General features: G+C 38.4%; 1 long non-coding RNA gene across 1 annotated transcript in view; it reads left to right on the forward strand.

Moving 5' to 3' along the window:
• The first annotated feature begins 6,789 nt into the window (after positions 1-6,789).
• Positions 6,790-15,489, forward strand: part of LOC139038183 (uncharacterized) — a 192,217-nt gene continuing 183,517 nt past the window's right edge. The window contains exon 1 of the long non-coding RNA XR_011491108.1: positions 6,790-6,881. This is a non-coding gene — a long non-coding RNA (uncharacterized lncRNA). The remainder of the gene's footprint in view (positions 6,882-15,489) is intronic.

Raw genomic sequence — 15,489 nt, forward strand, 5'->3', positions numbered from 1 at the left:
TTTTTAAGAAATCTCCACACTGTTTTCCATAGTGGCTGTACAAATTTGCATTCCCACCAACAGTGTAAGAGGGTTCCCTTTTCTCCACACCCTCTCCAGCATTTATTGCTTGTAGACTTTTGGATAGCAGCCATCCTGACTGGCGTATAATGGTACCTCATTGTGGTTTTGATTTGCATTTCTCTGATAATGAGTGATGTTGAGCATCTTTTCATGTGTTTGTTAGCCATCTGTATGTCTTCCTTGGAGAAATGTCTGTTTAGTTCTTTGGCCCATGTTTTGATTGGGTCATTTATTTTTCTGTAGTTGAGCTGGAGGAGTTGCTTGTATGTTTTTGAGATTAATCCTTTGTCTGTTGCTTCATTTGCTATTATTTTCTCCCAATCTGAGGGCTGTCTTTTCACCTTGCTTATAGTTTCCTTTGTTGTGCAAAAGCTTTTAAGTTTCATTAGGTCCCATTTGTTTATTTTTGCTTTTGTTTCTAATATTCTGGGATGTGGGTCATAGAGGATCCTGCTGTGATTTATGTCGGAGAGTGTTTTGCCTATGTTCTACTCTAGGAGTTTTATAGTTTCTGGTCTTACATTTAGATCTTTAATCCATTTTGAGTTTATTTTTGTGTATGGTGTTAGAGAGTGTTCTAGTTTCATTCTTTTACAGGTGGTTGACCAGTTTTCCCAGCACCACTTGTTAAAGAGGTTATCTTTTTTCCATTGTGTATCCTTGCCTCCTTTGTCGAAGATAAGGTGACCATAGGTTCGTGGATTTATCTCTGGGCTTTCTATTCTGTTCCATTGATCTATATTTCTGCAGCAAGACATATTTCTATAGCACAGACTCATTCAGCCAATAAGTAATCTAAAGCAATTCTATTATCTAGTCAATAAAACCACCTTTGCAAGAAAATTAGGGGCTTTTGTTGTGCAGCTGTAGCCTAAGTAGTAGACTCAGCTATAGTTGCCAGTGTTAAGGAACACTGTCTTCCCATGTGTTAACAGAGAGATAAAGTAAGTAGTGAGAAGGCAAAAGTAATAATGGTTTCATATTAGAGATGGAGATCTTGATCTATGATCTTGAGAGAGCTGTCTGCACAAGATGCTATCTGATTCTGGGGAGGAACTTCCCTAATCAGTTTTAATTTTAGATCTTCAACTGATGTGTGATTCCAAGAGTCTGGAGGAGTGCTTTGTAGTTGGGGGATGTGGACACAGAGTTCAAGTCTAGGTAGTGAGGTTGTACAAGATGGTGGAGTAGAAGGGTATGCGCTCATTTTCTTCTACAAGAACTCCAAAATTACAACTAGCTGCTGAACAACCATCAATAGGAGAGTGTTGTATCCCATCAAAAAAAGATACCCCATGTCCAAGGGCAAAGGAGAAGCCCCAGAAGATGGTAGGAGTGGTGAAGTTGCATTTAGAATCAAACCCCGTACCTGCCAGAGATGCTTGGAAGGCTCAAACAAAACCTTGTGCACATCAGGAGACCCCACAGAGACTGAACCAGACTTGCCTTTGAGTGTTTGAACATCTGTTGTGGAGGTCCAGGTCAGCAGTGGCCTGCCACAGGGGCAGGGGCTCTGGATGCAGCAGACCTGGGTATGGCATAAGCCCTCTTGGAGGAGGTCGCCATTAACCCCACCACAGAGCCCCCAGAACTTACACACAACTGGGGAAACAGACTTTTGGAGGCACAAACAAAACCATGTGTGCACTAGGACCCAGAAGAAAGGAGCAGTGACACCCCCAAGAGACTGACCCAGACTTGGTTGTGAGTGTCCAGGAGTCCCTGGTGGCGGCGTGAGTCGGCAGTGGCCTCTGCAAGGTCGGAGGCACGGAGTGAGGCAGTGTGTGCACGGGACCTTTTGAAGGAGGTCACCATTTTCTTCATTACCTCCACCAGAGTTTGGTCTCAGGTCAAACAACAGGGAGGGAACACAGCCCCACCCATCATCAGAAAATTGCATTAAAGATTTACCAAGCGTGGCCCCGTCCATCAGAACAAGACCCAGTTTCCCCCTCAATCAGTCTCCGCCATCGGGAAACTTCCATAACCCTCTTATCCTTTGGAAGGTAGATAGAAGGAAAATCACAATCACAGGAAACTAAACAAACTGATCACATGGACCACAGCCTTGTCTAACTCAATGAAACTATGAGCCATGCCGTGTAGGGCCTTCCAAGATGGACAGGTCATGGTGGAGAGTTCTGACAAAATGTGGTCCACTGGAGAAGGGATTGGCAAACCACTTCAGTATTATTGCTTTGAGAACCCCATGAACAGTATGAAAAGGCAAAAAGATAGGACACTGAAAGATGAACTGCCCAGGTTGGTAGGTGCCCAATAAACTACTAGAGGAGAGTGGAGAAATAACACCAGAAAGAATGAAGAGACAAAGTCAAAGTGAAAAAAATGCCCAGTCGTGGATGTGACTGTGGATGGAAGTAAAGTATGATGCTGTAAAAAGCAATATTGCATAGGCCCTGGAATGTTAGGTCCATGAATCAAGGTGAATTAGAAGTGGTCAAACAGGAGATGGCAAGAGTGAGCATTGATATTTTAGGAAGCAGTGAACTAAAATGGACTGGAATGGGTGAATTTAACTCAGATGACCATGATATCTACTACTGTGGGAAGGAATCCCTTAGAAGAAATGGAGTAGCCATGATGTAAACAAGAGTCTGAAATGCAGTGCTTGGGGTGCAGTCTCAGAAATGACAGAACGATCTCTGTGATGATCCTGAAATTGAACAGTTCTGTGAAGACCTACAAGAGCTCCTAGCACTAACACCCTATAAAGATGTCTTTTTCATTATAGGGGACTGGAATGCAAAAGTAGGAAGTCAAGAGATACCTGGAGTAACAGGCAAATTTGACCTTGGAGTACAGAATGAAGCAGGGCAAAGGATAATAGAGTTTTGCCAAGAGAACACACTGGTCATAGCAAACACCCTCTTGGAGAAGACTCTACACGTGGACATCACCAGATGGTCAACACAGAAATCAGATTGATTATACTCATTGCAGCCAGAGATGGAGAATCTGTATACAGTCAGCAAAAACAAGACTGGGAGCTGACTGTGGCTCAGATCATGAACTCCTTATTGCCAAATTCAGACTGAAATTGAAGAAAGTAGGGAAAACAACTAGACCATTCAGGTATGACCTAAATGAAAACCCTTACGATTTTACAGTGAAAGTGAGAAATAGATTTAAGGGACTAGATCTGATAGACAGAGTGCCTGATGAACTGTGGACGGAGGTTCGTGACACTGTACAGGAGACAGGGATCAAGACCATCCCCAAGAAAAAGAAATGCAAAAAAGCAAAATGGCTGTCTGAGGAGGGCTTAGAAACAGCTGTATAGATGGCTAACAAACACATGAAAAGATGCTCAACATCACTCATTATCAGAGAAATGCAAATCAAAACCACAATGAGGTACCATTACACACCAGTCAGGATGGCTGCTATCCAAAAGTCTACAAGCAATAAATGCTGGAGAGGGTGTGGAGAAAAGGGAACCCTCTTACACTGTTGGTGGGAATGCAAATTAGTACAGCCACTATGGAGAACAGTGTGGAGATTTCTTTAAAAACTGGAAATAGAACTGCCATATGACCCAGTAATGCCACTTCTGGGCATACACACCGAGGAAACCAGATCTGAAAGAGACACCTGCACCCCAATGTTCATCGCAGCACTGTTTATAATAGCCAGGACATGGAAGCAACCTAGATGCCCATCAGCAGATGAATGGATGAGGAAGCTGTGGTACATATACACCATGGAATATTACTCAGCCATTAAAAAGAATTCATTTGAATCAGTTCTAATGAGATGGATGAAACTGGAGCCCATTATACAGAGCGAAGTAAGCCAGAAAGATAAAGACCATTACAGTATACTAACACATATATATGGACTTTAGAAATATGGTTAACAATAACCCTATATGCAAAACAGAAAAGAGACTCAGATGTATAGAACAGACTTGTGGACTCTGGGAGAAGGCGAGGGTGGGATGTTTCAAGAGAACAGCATTGAAACATGTATATTATCTAGGGTGAAACAGATAACCAGCCCAGGTTGGGTACATGAGACAAGTGCTAGGGCCTGGTGCACTGGGAAGACCCAGAGGGATCGGATGGAGAGGGAGGTGGGAGGGGGAACTGGGATGGGGAATACATGTAAATCCCTGGCTAATTCATTTCAATGTATAACAAAAACTACTGTAATGATGTAAAGTAATTAGCCTCCAACTAATAAAAATAAATGGAAAAAGAAAAAAAAAAAAAAAAAGAAAAAAAAAATCTGATGAGATTCATTTGATAAGGAAATGCTAATTACATCACATATGATAATTTGTGATAATAATTGGACAAGGAGAGTATTGACAAATATCTAGAAACTTTAAACAATTTCTGGAATACACATTTTAGGTATATATATTCATACATATAACCTAAGAAGGTTTATTATCACTTCTTGACAATGCTTCCCAAGTTAACACAGAATAAATTGATTAGTTTACCATCTCTCTTTTGTCAAGGTAAGAGGAAAATCCTTTGAGATTTTCTAGGAGCCTTCTGGAAAATCTGTTACTTTGAGATCAGAATGACTCCACTTAGAATTTGATTTGAGGAAGTTGTCAACAAAAGTTCAAACATTTGACTATACAGGATCCCAGATCATTATGAAATAATACTTGATCATTTAACCAAAGTGACAATAGGAGATTTTAAAATTAAATAAAGATTACATAATTATGAACAAAACTCTCTCTTTTTTTCAAAACTCTCTTTTAATATTGAAAAGACTAGGTTTTCTTAAGTAATCAAAGACTATGGCTGATTCATTGAGGTTTGACAGAAAATAACAAAATTCTATAAAGCAATTATCTTTCAATAGAAAAAAATTAATTAAAAAAAGACAATGTAAGGCACAGTAAATTATTTTGGTAAGATACAAAATTTTTGCTTTCCAAGTAGATTACCTAAAAGATTAAAAAATGCCTTTCTTACTAAGAGCAGACCAATAGTCCAAAATAACTTTGTCCTTTTAACAGAGAGAGAAAACCAAATTCTAGTTTTGTACTTTTGATATTAAAACATCCTTTAAAAACTTAAATAAATTCATTCAAATTTTAGTCAGTTTGACCACAGATGAATTCTTTTTCCAAGTTTCGTTTTCCACAAACCTTTTGAAACTTTAAAGATATCCACTCAGGTTTTGTCCTATGTTTTTTCCTCTTTCTCAATCGTGGATAACTGATTATTCTCCTTTCCTTACCTACATTTCATACACAATTGTTTCTTTTCACCATTATAATTTCTAAGTAGTTTTAATTACACATATTGATTAGAATTCTTAACCTTTAGAACCCTTTATTCCTAGTGAAAACTAAGAAGTAAGCAATTGTGTCTGTTTCACTAGCATTGTGTTGATTGACAAATTTATAAACATATTTCACAATTTCTGGAAGTATATTCTTCTTCAAAGAAGAATTCATTTTCAATGTGGCACAAAACATATTTACTAATAGAACAAATAGAAAGGTAAAAGTAGATAAATCTATTTTGAGTAGTTAATGTTTTAGTACTTTTATCTTTTTTTGGAAATTGTCTAGATAGTCAATGAGTATTGAACATTCATTTAATTTATCTCAGTGTAACTTTAAGCTTTCAAATTACCAAAAAAGATTTTGGAAAATTTTAAAGTAAACATAAAATAAAGTATAATTATTGTTGAAAATTTTATTTATAAACTTTTATCTTGCATCTATTTAATTCACCTGTTCTTAACAGTTATGTTTGGATTACTAATAAAAATTTCACAAGACTTTAAACAACTATTCACCATTTTAAGTTGTCTTTCTTGCGGACAAATTCTGTGACAGTGATAACATGAGCTTATTTGTTAGTAAGCCTAGGTAGAATAAAGTACATTATATTTAATGCTGTTAACTCTATAACATGCTGGTCTTAATTAAACTAGCAAATTTAAACTATTTTTATTTACTGAATGTTATCCTAAATCACATGAACTTGAAAAGCATTTGGGCTATTTCTCTTATTTCTGAGTATGTACTTGATTTATATAAATGCTTGTTTGTCTTTAAGCCAGTTAACTAGAGCTCTTTACAAATTAATTTTGGCAATAACCGTTTATAGCTTCAAATGAGGTACAACTCCTCTGTCCAGCCATATTTTGGGGACTGCCCCGCCTTCCCTCCCCTCCCCCCCACCCCAACCTGACAATTTTCAAGCCAAGTTCTCAGGACACAAATGAGATAAACAAGGAGGTAATAGCTGTCTTGGGGAGAGAAAGGACTGATAACCTCTTTCTTTACCTGACAATCTGAATTTGGAAAGGAAGGGACAGTGTGAAATTTTACCTTCCTGTTTTGACCAGGCACCACAGATAGAGAACTGAGAAAGCTGACTCTGGTAAGAATTCCTACTTTTTCTGGCTTTTGCCAATTTTCCCAGGATCCCGTCTGTAGGCTCTGGAGTGAGTGGGTTTGCCTCGGCAGCTCTCATGGTCACCAGAAACGCTCGAGGAGGAAAATGCCTTTCTCTCTACCCATTATGGTGAGTCCCTGGCTGAGACCTCCTTTTCTCTGGGATACCTCATGAATAGATAAATGTATCTATATTTAAAGTTCTCCACTGGCAGCCACTATAGTTCAAGGTTCTCTTTGGTAGGGAAGCTACTCCTTCAGCTTTAAAACAAAAGTTTATTCACGTGTGGCCTCACACTGGACTTAGTCCAGCTTAAATCAGACCCAGGCTGATCCTTGACCCAGACTGTTTTTTTAAGTTAGACCTGGTTACTCACAGGCTGATTCTGGACCAGTTTTGAAAAAGAAATGCTCAAATAAGGTAAAAAAGCTCATAGTACGAAAGCTGTGGAGCTAGGTTCCAGGATCCAAGGACTTGCCCATAACCTCCAGAGGCAGCAAGAAACCTGAGGTCATGGTTCCACAGATACCTGGGTTTGGCTGCTCCTGGGGGCTGTTGGTAGAGCTGGTGGGGTTGAGAAAAAGTTCATTTGAATCTGGGAGTGACAAATTGGAAGTGGTTTGAAACGCTCCCACTCTAATAGCTTCTATGAAGCAAGGATCTGTGGCGACCCTAATAAGAATACGTTCAGTGAAGAAGTAAAGAGAAAATTCATATCAGTTAGTTCTTTCATTTATTTCTAGGTTGTATTTTAAAAAAATTTTTTTTGTAACTTTATTCCAAGTTTTTCCTCAAAGGATTTAAATTCTTTTGTAAACCCAAATCTATAGCTTTTATTAGAAAAATAATGGTTTAACAAATAGGTCAGCATCCTAAGATTTCTTGAGTCTGTGATTCACCACTTAACCAGTCAAACATGGGGTAACTAAGTCTTAAATTTTTGTATAGGGTTTTCATAAGGATTGATACAAATAATGCATTTGAAATTATTTTGTAAAATTAATAGAATAGAACAACTGTTGGTAGTTATTATTTTTGGAATTTATTTTTTTCATATAGTGTATGGAAATTTCATTGGACTTATGTGCTAGGCTGAATTATTGTTTTCTTGGTTCTATCACTAATGGTACAAGTTTGGGTAGTTTTTAAACTTATTTTGCTTTTAATTTACTCTGTGAAATAGGAATAATAGTACTTATCTGACAAACAAAGAAAGTAAGAAAATGGTTGGTGGTGCATCGTATATGGGCTTGTAAATCATACACCAGCATTAGTTTTCTGAGTTTTAATTTGTAGGCAAGTGTTTTGAAGAATGATGGATAACAGTTTTCACACCTTTCACTGAGCCTTGTAGGCAGTCAGCAATTAAGGATGAAATATTTGCTCATCTTTCCACCCTTGTTCTGGGCAATTTCTCTAGCGGATCCCTGGTTCCTTCTATAACCAACTAGTTGTATTTTTCTTAATCTTGCACCCTTGCTTCTGAATGTGCTATATATTCTGTGCAAAAGGACTTCTCCACTTTATTGTTCCAAAGAACTCCTACTTATTCTTCAGGTTAAATTTAAGAGTCACTTCCTCAAGGTAGGATTAGGTGTGGCTCCTCACAGCTTTTACTGTGTTGCTGTGGTACCAACTAGCTTCTATACACAGGTGCTAACAAATGCCTGTAGTTTTAATGACTGTTTCATACTTTAAAGAATGACTCATTAGTAAAGTATAAAGGAGAAATATTTTCCATTTTGACTTTTCTATTTAAAAATATGTCTGAATTATAATGATTATGAAATCTTATCAGTTTATGTTACATAAAGAGGTTGTCAGGCTTGACTTTCTGGCCTTTGGAAAATTAGGCATTTTCCACTTATTTCAGCAGACAAAGAGTCACCCCTTTAGGGGTGAGCTTATTTCTTAGTGGAGGAAATACCATCTATATTGAGGTCTGCATAACTTGTTGGATACTTGGCTGGAATCCTAAAAAAGGAGAATTCCTTAAGTGTCATTAAGCCCTGTAACTCTGTCATTGCTATTATCATGTTTTCTGCCAAATGAGGAGATAGCATTTGTGTAGAAACATAAGGAAGAGGGATTCTTTGGCCAGGAGGCATCTGGAAATACATAAGCAGACTCTGTTACATGATTCTAGTGATATAATGTCCTGTTCCTGCTCTGCAAGGAAATCTGAGTTGGATTTCCTGAGGATGGCACATGACAGGGAGGATTCTACTGCAAAGCTCTGCTCTGCACATCTGTATCCAGAGTGAGCAGAGTGCAAACAGAACATGGAACTTGACCTCAGAGTTTGCATTCTCATTCAGCCTGTAACCAACTATATGAATTGGTCAACTGTATGAATTGACTCTCTCAGCCTCACTTTCCTTATTTTAAAATGAGGTCAGTGATATCTGCTTCACTGGTTTGTAGTCAGGATTAAATAAAATTATTTTATGCAAATAAAGTTGTATGCAGGTAGAATAATTTTTATAGGGGTCTCTTGAAAATGCAGTCATTTTAAGCAAAAGAAATATATCATGGTGAAATATTGAATTTTATTCCATCTGGTGATGGTGGAGGGGGCTATGTTTGAACAGACAATGTTTCTCTCCATATTTAATCATATTACATGAACAATATGATGTAGAGTCAATCAAATGCTTTAGGATATAAGGTTGATTTGATTTATTATTAGAAATATTCTAATTTTTCCTCTCTTCATTTTGTAATTATTTTACTCCCCCAACTTTCTACATTTATATATACAGATGAAATAATAAGAAAAAATACACAAATGTATTTACATTATTATTTATAGCTTCTCTCATTGACTGTTCTTTTGCCTTTGTGAAAAGATCAAATAATTAAAAAAAACTGATTCTTTTTTTAGGAGTGGTAGTATCTGTATATATCAGATCTGTATATATCACAGGCATGATTGTGTGGCTAATCTCATTCTGCCTATTGCTTGACTTCTCAGCAACTGACGAACTGAGATAATAGAAGCATTGAGAGAAAGATAAGCAAGCAAGGTAAGCATGTGAGAGAAGTCACAGACAGTAAGGATACTTCCAACTTGCCATTAGCAGATGCAGGAAAAAAATCTTCCAAATATTTGGTAATGAGTCTGGCAACAAGTGAGCTTCCCAGGTGGTGCAGAGTCTGCCTGCCAATGCAGGAGACATAGCAGTCGGGTTCAATCCCTAGTTTGGGACGATCCCCTGGAGAAGGAAATGGCAACCTACTCCAGTATTCCTGCCTGGGAAATTCCATGGACAGAGGAGTCTGGTGGGCTACAGTTCATGGGGTTGCAAAGAGTTGGACATGACTGAGCGACTCACACAAACCCACACCCACCCACCCAAACACACACACACACACACACACACACACACACACACAGAGTTTCATGGAAGTTATAGAACTAAGAAAATGAATAGGTAGATTATATTCTTGTTCTCTATTTGTGTTATCTTATAATTATTTTATAATAAATACAAAATATTATTTGGTAATTATATTGGCAATCATATAATTCTATAATTCTGTCTCCCTCTCCTCCCAAATATGGATAAATAAATGTGACAAGTGAAAAGTCACTCAGTCAAGTCTGACTCTTTGCGACCCCATGGGCTATAGTCCATGGAATTCTCCAGGCCAGAATAAGAGTGGGTAGCCTTTCCCTTCTCCAGGGGATCTTCCCAACCCAGGGATTGAACCCAGGTCTCCTGCATTGTAGGCAGATTCTTTACCAGTTGAGCCACAAAGGAAGCCCCCAAATATGGATGGACATATTTCAAATCAAAGTACTTCAATTCTGCTTATATTCCACATTATCTATCAGAAGGTTATTGCAGTTTGTGTGTTATGTGTTAGTCGCTCAGTCATGTCCAATTCTTTGCGACCCCATGGACTGTAACCTGCCAGGCTCCTCCATCCATGGGATTCTCCAGGCAAGAATACTGGAGTGGATTGCCATTTCCTTCTCCAGGAGATCTTCCTGACCCAGAGATTGAACCCTGCTCTCCCACATTGCAGGCTGACTCTTTACTGAGTGAGTTGCAGTTTATCCAATCAAATTCAGGTTTCCACTGTAAACAATTTTTTCCTTTTCCATATATGGTTTATTATAGCCACGCTTGATGGTCTGTGCCTATAGTCCCAGCTATTCAGGAGGCTGAGGCGGGCGGACTGCTTGAGCCTAGGAGGCCTGTAGCGCGCTCCACCAATAGGATGTCTGCACTAAATTCACCGTCAATATGGTGACCTCCCGGGAGCGAGGGACCAGCAGTTTGTATAAGGAGGGGGTGAACTGGCCCAGTTCCAAAATGGAGCAGGTCAAAATTCACGTGCTGATCCATTATGGTTTATTATAGGGTATAAAATATAGTTTCCTGTGCTATACAGTAGGACCTCATTGTTTATGTATTTCATAGACAGTAGTTTTATCTGCTAATCACAAACTCCTAATTTATTCGTCCTTTGTCATTTTCCCATTTGGTAATCACAAGTCTGTTCTCTGTGTCTGTGAGTCTGTTTCTGTTTTATAAATAAGTTCATTTGTGTCATATTTTAGATTCCACACATAAGTGATAATCATGTGGTGCTCATCTTTCTGATTTATGCCACTTTGTATGATATTCTCTAGGTCCATTCATGTTGCTGCAAATAGCAGTTAATTCATTTTTCATGGCCTAGTGGTATTCCACTGTGTATATATACCACATCCTTATCCATTCATCTCTGGACATTTAGGTTTCTTCTGTATCCTGGCTATTGTAAATAATGCTGCTATGAACATTGGGGCACATGAATCTTTTTGAATTATAATTTTCTCCAGATATATGCCCAGGAGTAGGATTGTAGGACCACATGGTAACTCTAATGTTAGTTTTTAAAGAAATCTCCATACTGTTCTCCATAGTGGCTGCACCAATTTACATTCCCACTAACAGTGTAGGAGGGTTCCCTTTTCTCCACACCCTCTCCAGCATTTGTTATTTATAGATTTTAATCTGATGGCCATTCTAGCTTGTGTGAGGTAGTACCTCGTCAAACAAAATTATAAAGAACCCTTCAAAAATACAATTGGGTAGTCAAGTGATTATTAAAAATAGTCAAACAAATACAAATAACTCATAGAGACAACTCTAAATAATTCAAAATACTGTTGGCTGCTTGGCCATCAATCTTTCTTTACTATAGGTTTATGATTACTTGATAGCCTAAGGACTTGTTTTTTTTCTTTTCTTCTTCCGACTTTTCGGTCTTGATTCTTAACTTTTTGTCCCATTCCTCAACTGCAGAAATAATTATCTTTTAGGTTCTTTTAATTTCTAAGAAGCAGAGACATACTCAGTTTACCTTACTTAGTGGGATTATTTTAATGATACACTGGGAAATAAGGAAGCCAGAAACAGTTTCAACACCAGACATTCAGGCCTCTAGGAGACCACAGTGTATTTTAGGGTATAGTTCTTAGCTCTATCACCCTGAGACTCAGAAACTCCAGAAACCTCTTGCTCCCTATTCTATATGTCACCATTTTATTATGTTGACATTACTTGCTATTTCTGGATCTACTACTCATGACACTTCTCCCTGATCTCCTCCGGGTTAAATGTTTAGCTCGATCCACCCCCTGACTCCAAGGGTGGTATAGTTAATCAACATCTATTTTTTTTTTCCATTTATTTTTATTAGTTGGAGGCTAATTACTTTACAACATTGCAGTGGTTTTTGTCATACATTGAAATGAATTAGCCATGGATTTACATGTATTCCCCATCCTGGTCCCCCCACCCACCACCCACTCCACCCCATCCCTCTGGGTCTTTCCAGTGCACCAGGCCCGAGCACTTGTCTCATGCTTCCAACCTGGGCTGGTGATCTGTTTCACCCTAGATATACATGTTTCAATGCTGTTCTCTTGAAACATCCCACCCTCGCCTTCTCCCACAGAGTCCACAAGTCTGTTCTATACATCTGAATCTCTTTTTCTGTTTTGCATATAGGGTTATCGTTACCATCTTTCTAAATTCCATATATATGTGTTAGTATACTGTAATGGTCTTTATCTTTCTGGCTTACTTCGCTCTGAATAATGGGCTCCAGTTTCATCCATCTCATTAGAACTGATTCAAATGAATTCTTTTTAATGGCTGAGTAATATTCCATGGTGTATATGTACCACAGCTTCCTCATCCATTTGTCTGCTGATGGACATCTAGGTTGCTTCCATGTCCTGGCTATTATAAACAGTGCTGCAATGAACATTGGGGTGCACGTGTCTCTTTCAGATCTGGTTTCCTTGGTGTGTATGCCCAGAAGTGGGATTGCTGGGTCATATGGCAGTTCTATTTCCAGTTTTTTAATAAATCTCCACACTGTTTTCCATAGGGGCTGTACTAGTTTGCATTCCCACCAACAGTGTAAGAGGGTTCCCTTTTCTCCACACCCTCTCCAGCATTTATTGCTTGTAGACTTTTGGATAGCAGCCATCCTGACTGGCGTGTAATGGTACCTCGTTATGGTTTTGATTTGCATTTCTCTGATAATGAGTGATGTTGAGCATCTTTTCATGTGTTTTTGTGCCATCTGTATGTCTTCCTTGGAGAAATGTCTGTTTAGTTCTTTGGCCCATTTTTTGATTGGGTCATTTATTTTTCTGGAGTTGAGCTGGAGGAGTTGCTTGTATATTTTTGAGATTAATCCTTTGTCTGTTGCTTCATTTGCTATTATTTTCTCCCAATCTGAGGGCTGTCTTTTCACCTTGCTTATAGTTTCCTTTGTTGTGCAAAAGCTTTTAAGTTTCATTAGGTCCCATTTGTTTAGTTTTGCTTTTGTTTCTAAAATTCTGGGATGTGGATCATAGAGGATCCTGCTGTGATTTATGTCGGAGAGTGTTTTGCCTATAATCAACCTCTATTTTATTGTGCTTTCCTATCTCCCACAGTGGGCTGAGTTCTCATGGAGATTACTTGTCAGTCTGTTAGCCAGCCTCTAAATGGCAGCCTCTGGGTCAGCAGCACATTCCTTGTCCACCCATCAAGACCAGGGTATTAGGATACCGTCCTTATTTGTGAGTTTGTGGATTTGGAAGAACTTGAAGATTTCTTTGAGGTTGTCAATATAATTATGAAGTATGTTACTCAACTAGACAAAAAGAATGATTTCTATTTTGTTAAACATGTAGGAGAGACTTACATATAACATCTGCAGGCATTTTGATGTCTGAGATGACTGTTTTTTAATGGGTTCCTTCAAAGCTAGTGTGGCCAGATTGTCTTGGCTTTCTTGAGCGTTTCTGGGTTTGAGCACTGAAAGTCCCTCAAACTGAAATTCGTCAGTCCCAAGCCTGCTGGAAGGTTGGTCTCTCTAAAGTCAAGCCCTCTTTCTTTTCCTTTTCTTTCCTTTCCCTCCCTCCCTTCCTCTTGCCCTCCTTTCTTTCCCTCTTTCCTTCTTTTTTTCTTTCCTTGCTTCCACAGATATTTACTGAGTGCCTGTTATGTCAATATCTGTGCTAAGTGGCTCAGAAATAGCAGTGAGTGGGACAGATATATTTCATCTTCTTTTTGAACTTATAGTCGATGGAGGTAGACAGAACCTGACGGAATGCCGTGTGATGAGTGAGTGGAAAGGCCAGGTAGAGGGTATCCTGGGAAAGAATAATGGAACCCGGGGACATCTCCATCTGGTTTAGTGGGTACTGGGGAAACGACTGAGAACAAAACAGACAAGCTCTCACTCTTGTGGATTGCATTCAGATCTCTCTCTGTGTGGGTGGGTGTTTGGGGAAGACAATCAACAAGTAAACAGTGAGTTTTCTGAAAAAAATAAAACCAGATGATGAGATCGTTACTTGGCAAGAGATAGGTGGAGGGAAATTCTCTTTTAGAAGGTGGAATTTTGGCTGAGACTTGCATTACAAGAAGGTAGTTATCCATAGTATGGGAACGAAAAGGAAGCTGCTGTCAATGGGGCTAGAGTAAAAAGTACTAGGAGACGAGGCTAGAGAAACAGGCAGAATCCATATCACTGGGGGTCTTGGGCTTTGTAGGCCATAGTAAGGAATTTTATTCCAGGAGTGATAATGTAGGTTTTGTGCAATCTGATCTCAATTTCAGGAATAGTTCTCTTCTTGAGTTAGAAGATTAAAGATTGAAGTAATATCCATTATAATATTTGAGAGTGAGGGATCAAGAGGTTGAAATGTCATTCAATGTCACAGAGAATTAAGAAGTGATAATTTATGGAGAAGGAAATTGCTTCATATTTAAGATGCAAAGTTTAAGAGAGGCAGTGAAGCATAAAAATGGCTAATGATTTTAATTTAAGACTGATCTTTAAACTAATATTTAAAAGTCATTGTGTACTTGTACCAGTGGTTGAAAACATGTGATCGTATGAGTTTCCCAGAGCAGAGAGTACAGAAAGAGGAAATCAAAAAACTTAGGATTATGTGAGAAGACAAGTCCAATTTTACTGTGTCAAGTGTTCATACTTTGTTTTTGAGACATTTATAATGGCAAAAATGTCTTGAGTTAAGTAAATAAATGCCCAATAACAACAGTTCACTGACTAAAACAGACTTTCATCCTCTATGTAGACTAACTATAAACAATCCTTGTCTTATGGATGATGACTCAATTCTCAAACTTTTAGAGTAATGTTAATTGTCCATAGAAACACACACTCCAATTTTAACTTGGGCACTTACATGAAGTAGATGACTAGATAGTATTCCAGAATGGGAAAGTTTTGGATGAAGCATTAAAGAAAACATGCAGACTATGAATTTTATGGGAACATTGCAGACAGAAAACATGAGTCTAGTCTGGGTTAATTTGCTGCTTTTCTTTGAGCAGCCTATTTTTGGTAAAAAGTTAAGTCTCTTAGAAAGAAAAATAGAACAATTGGCAATATCTTCCACTTCATGTGCCCATGAATCAGAAAGACCCAGCTGATGCTAAGCTTATCCTTCAGAAGAAAACTGACAAGGGAATAAATGAAGAAAATAAAAGTGGTAAGAGAA

The sequence above is a fragment of the Odocoileus virginianus genome, chromosome 14 (assembly GCF_023699985.2).
Source record: "Odocoileus virginianus isolate 20LAN1187 ecotype Illinois chromosome 14, Ovbor_1.2, whole genome shotgun sequence".
NCBI lineage: Eukaryota > Metazoa > Chordata > Mammalia > Artiodactyla > Cervidae > Odocoileus > Odocoileus virginianus.